This window comes from Drosophila albomicans, chromosome 2L (genome assembly GCF_009650485.2).
Source record: "Drosophila albomicans strain 15112-1751.03 chromosome 2L, ASM965048v2, whole genome shotgun sequence".
Taxonomy (NCBI): Eukaryota; Metazoa; Arthropoda; class Insecta; order Diptera; family Drosophilidae; genus Drosophila; species Drosophila albomicans.
The window spans coordinates 23,303,595-23,308,861 of record NC_047628.2 but is presented as its reverse complement, the minus strand read 5'-3'; positions in this window follow the sequence as shown (position 1 = coordinate 23,308,861).

Here is a 5,267-nt window from a genome sequence, read left to right as displayed (position 1 = left end):
ACTGCTGAACGACTAAACCGGCTGACTGTGTGTATCTTTCGGATTCACAGGCAAACTTACAGGCATACACTCACATACACACACATGCACATGCACACGCCTCGTCGCTCGTCGTTGTCGTCGTCATCGTTCGTTTCGTGTCGTGTCGTGCGCTCTGCTGACGTCGACGTCGAGCGACGTCAGCGCAGCTACCCCCTCGTTGGTTGGCCACGCTTTGCACTCTTCACACGCCACCGGCAGGGCTGTCGTGTGTGAGCAGTGCAGCTAGTGTTTTGACTACGCGACGTCGCTGCAGCAGCTGCAACCGGTTTGGCCTTTTTGTGTTGGGTCTGGGGCGTCTCGAACTTCGAAAATAGCAGCAGAATCAGAAGCAGCAGCCGAGCAGCGACAGCAACAGCAGCAGCAGCAGCAACCACAGTCACAGCAGTTTGTAGCGCATATAGGAACAGGTGTTTGGCTGCGCTGCTCGCACACTTTGCCGCATGCCGTCTCGCTCGTCACGTTTTCTAAATGGCGTCCAAGCGGGCCAATCGGTTGGCGCCACTGCGCATGAGTCGCCCCACTGTGGCGGCAGCCCAGCTGTAGTAAAACTCGATGTGTGTGTGTGTGTGTTTGTGTGTTGCAACATTTTGCCGTCGCTACGTTTTGGCAATCCACAGGCAAATGGAGGCAGTCAGCGCACCCTTGCTGCGTCCCCGTCCCCGTCGCTGCTCCCTCTCCTCTTTGCACCCCTTTTGCTTTCTTCGATCCTTTTGCTGCCTGCCTGCCTCGCTGTCTTTTGCCTTTGTTTTGCCAATTTCGCTTTTGGTTTTCGAAGTTTGTACTACAAAATGGTTGCACTTGTAAGCAAATGCCGCTCGTCTGCCAACCCGCTCCGCTCTCCCTTTTCGTGTTGGGTGCGCAACTCCTCCCCCCTCAACTCAGGCTGCTTCTACTGCTTGTTGGCTGCAATTGTTGGCTGTGTAATGCGCTTGTCGAAGTTTTTGGCAGCCACAGCCGCACCTTGTCTTGACTCTTGGCTGCGGCTGTGGCAACGACTACAACTACAACTACAGCTACAACTTCAACTGATGCTGCTGCAGTTGCTTTTGCTTTTGCTGTGGCAACGTCGCCTTTTGGCCTCGTAGCAACATCATAATAATTATTGATCTTTTGATTTTGTAGTATACTTGGGTACTTGTGCTTAGGCTTGTTGTCTACGTTCAAGGCTCTGTTGCAATTTTAATGACATCTGCCACGCCTGCCGCACCGCCCACAAAATGTGTATGTCTGCACACCGTGTGAGTGTGTGTGCGTGTGTGTGTGTGTTTTGTTGCGGTTAGCAGTTCGTTGACTTGGCACCCAGTTCACCAGCTTTGCCTCATGATTTGTTGTATGTGGCGACGATGCCAGTTGCCCGCTTACAGTTTGCCAGTTGCCAGTTGCCAGTTGGTTGTCTGGCTCGCCGACTGCTGACTGCTGTTCCCCAGTTGCCATTATTTTTACCGTTTTTATTTGCCGCTGCTTCCGCTGTGGATGAGCAGAGCAGAGCAGAGAAGAGAGTGAGAGAGATGTAGAAGAAATAGACGTCGTCAAATGCGATGGGAGGCGGGGGAGTAGGTGTGGCAGGAGGTGAAGGGCTCGTCATGTTGTAATCAAGGTCATCAGCTCCGCTTGGGCCACTTCGCTTCAGTCGTAGTCGCATTCGCAGTTAGCCAGACGCTGACATTAGTACATGCTCACACACATACACACACAGTCGCTCACACATACACTCGCTACACGTATCGCACTGTGAGGCATCGCTGCCGCAACTGTAAAAGCTTTCGCGCCATCTCCTTTACACACACACACACACACCCTCGCTCACACGCAGCTGGCCAACAGCAAAAACAGCTGACTGATGTCTGGCCATGTTGCTGTTGTGTCTGTGTGTGTGTGTGTGTGTGTGTGTGTGTGTGTGTGTGTGTGTGTGTGTGTGTGTGTGTGTGTGTGTGTGTGTGTGTGTGTGTGTGTGTGTGCAGGGAAGGCAGCATGATTTCAAAATTTAATTAGGTGCCGTCCATTAATTGGGTTAATTGAAATGCCGGTAAAAGTCTGGACGAGCAACAACGACGTCGACTACAGCGTCGGCGGCGATGATGATGGGAAGCAGCGCATTTTCAAATTTAGGACATGTCACTCAAGCCATAGTAGCCACAATCCAAACCTCTCCTCTCCCACTCTTCCTCCCACTGCATATTCCCCTTATATTTTGTCACTTAATGAAATGTTTTCAACTTGTTGGTGAATCTATCGCTTTTGCTTTTGTCTCCCAGTTGCCTTTGATTTAAGTTAATTTTACTTCTGCTTTCTATTTCCCTGGAAATTTTAAATAAACAGGAATTGCTTATTTTTTGATAAGCTTTCTATAGAATACTTATATTTTCCAAATACATCGATTATTAATAATAATGTCACTCATACATTTAAAATGAACATCAATTTCTTATTTTTAATAGACTTTTTCCATTGGCAATTTTTAAATTTTTGATTTTTTTTAAAGATATATATTATTAATATAGAGTCGGAATTTTCTATTCTATTATGTTTAGTTTTAATTATTGTAAAGACCATAAAACATATATTTTAAAATATATTTATAACTGCTTATATTTTTTAAAAAGTATAAAGATATTTAAGAACTTTAAGGTTAAATTCAAATTAGAAACATTTCGAATCAAATTCTAAATCGCCAAATTCATTTCATACAATGTAATATATTCCCTTCAATTATCCCACAGTTCCATGCAAACCAATAAAGCTCCACCTGCTTTTCTATTCCACCTTCCCCAAGAGCGTTGCATCACGTCTTTTTTTACCCTACAATATAACGATATTCAAGTTGCACTTAAAAATTAAAACGTCTATCAATTGCAGCTGCAAGTCGACTTTGTAACAAGTTGAATTGCTCCCTTAACTGACAGCTTCTGCTCTTAACTAGTTAATTAGAAATGTCGGACAGAACTAACATTTTGTTTGCGCCCATTGTAAATCTGAACTGTCTTGCACTTTGATTGCTTCTCGTGTGTGTTGCCACAGTCAGGTTCAGCTATTGATTGTCTCCATGTTGCCTCATGTGGCATGGACAGCTTAAGGTTAGCAGCTGCTGCTTTGCTGCCCAACAACTGAGGCGTCGTCCAATCAGTAGTCAATTTGGCAGTCCTGTTGGTTGTCAGTTACTCAAGACAACATACAATTCAATATTGCTCTCTTTCCGATAAGATATTGCTCTACGATGTTGGTTTTGTTGTGCTTCCTGCATAGTTAAAGCGTTCTCTTTAAAACTTGGACAGCTTTGCTCAATGCCAAACTGATTTGGGATCGGGGGTATTCATCAAAAGTAAAAGTCTCTCTACTGTATTACTTTCGAATGCCGTATAATTTTTTTGTTATTCAAATTAAAAGTTGTTTTTATATTTTTTTCAGATTCCTTATTGCACCGGTAAGTGAACCATTTAAATCATATTTAAAAGCTCTGTAATAACTTACATAAATCTTTGAATTTATTGCAAATTTTTCTTCAGATATCTTAAATCAAGGGTTTTAATGCAAATAGTTTGCTAATCAGTCAATAAATAAGGTTAAGTCTACGCCAAAGTCCGTCAATTGAAAATATCAGCTACAAATGTTTTTTTTTTCGAATATATCAATTTGTCAGTAAATTTATTGAATTATTCCAGATATACTTATTGAAATGTTAACAATGCTGACAGATATTTTTAAAGAGAATTGCATATATTTATAATTATAATTGAACGAACGATTGTTTAAAATTCTTTTAGTTGAATCGTTTAAATGTTTTTGCTTTGATTACCAGTGATCTGCTAATTTAAAGCTGTTGACTATTATTGTGATTTTGAAACAGCGCGTCAAAGTGGCAGATAGAATTAGGTAGGGGAATGAATACGAATATGAATGTGAGTGCTAGTGCGGGTGCAAGTGTGAGTGTTTGCTAATATTTAGCATAAAATGTGACTGTTTATCAAAAGCAACAACAAAAAAACCATTGAAACCCGTTTTATTTTGTTGTCTAACCCGAACCAAACGAAATGCAAATTCCAAATTCCAATTTCAATTTCAAATACGAGTCGTCGGCATTCTGCCCAGCAGCTTCTACTACCGCTGTTAGTTTCCTAGTATCAATCTCTGACTGTGGCAGCTGTGGCAACAGCAGCAGCAGCAGGGCAACAGCAGTAGCGTGCTCTGGCCCTAGCTCACTTGGCTTGGATCTTTTGGCCCCGTCACGTTTGCCAAGCCAAAGCAAATAGCGAAAATTTATGCAAATAGAAACACGCAAAACACCTACGCAAACATGAGGCAATATGGCAAGTCAGCGGAGGGAAAACGCGGTGAAAAGAAGAGAGGAGGAGCAGAGGAGAACGCTTCTAGCTGGAGCTCATCAACAGCATGTGAAATTCTGGGTCTTCGACTTGCGGTTCATTTAATTTTCGCACTTGCCGGGCGGACAGCTTCGAAAATTGTAGAGCAGAAAGAAGCAGAGTGGGTTAATGTGAACTCTTATGGTCAGTTTGGTTTTTATAGGCGTGCAGCAAAATCTAATTTTCAATGTGTGTGCTTTAAAGAGCAAAGCTAGGACTTCAAAAATGAATAGACTAAGAAAGTTAAGGAAGAAAGATAGGGCGAGAGAGAGTTGCCAACTGTTTTCGCTGCATGACGTAGCATTTATTTATTGTGTGAGGTTGTTGAGGTGTGCTTGACTCTGTGTGTGTGTAAGCTTCAGTTTGTGTGTCAGTCCGTTGTTGTAGGCAGTCCGCCCCATAGTCCACAGTCCGTAGACCTGAGCAGCGCCACACACAACAAAGTCCAGAGTTGACTTTTATAGAGTCGCATGCACAATAAAGAAGTCTATTATCCTTTTTGCCAGCGACGACGACGTCGAGGACTCTGTTATTGTTGTTCCTGCTGTTGTTGTTGGGCGACCGACGACTGGGATCGATATCCATTAGGAAAATTAAATTGTGGCAGAGGCAATGAACGTAAAAAGCGGAAACAGCAGTCAGTCAGTTAGTTAGTCAGTTGAGCCAAAGGCAGCAAGCAGGCAGGCAGAGGCAGGCAGCAGCCCAAAAGGCCGACAACAACATCAACATCAACAGCGTCATTCATTCATTCTGTCAACCACTCAGTTCGTTAGCCAGTCATCTAGTCATGCATTCATTCACTCACTCATTCATTCATTCATTCAGTTGCCTCTTGTACGCAGTTTGTTGAGACCGCCATTTGTCGCG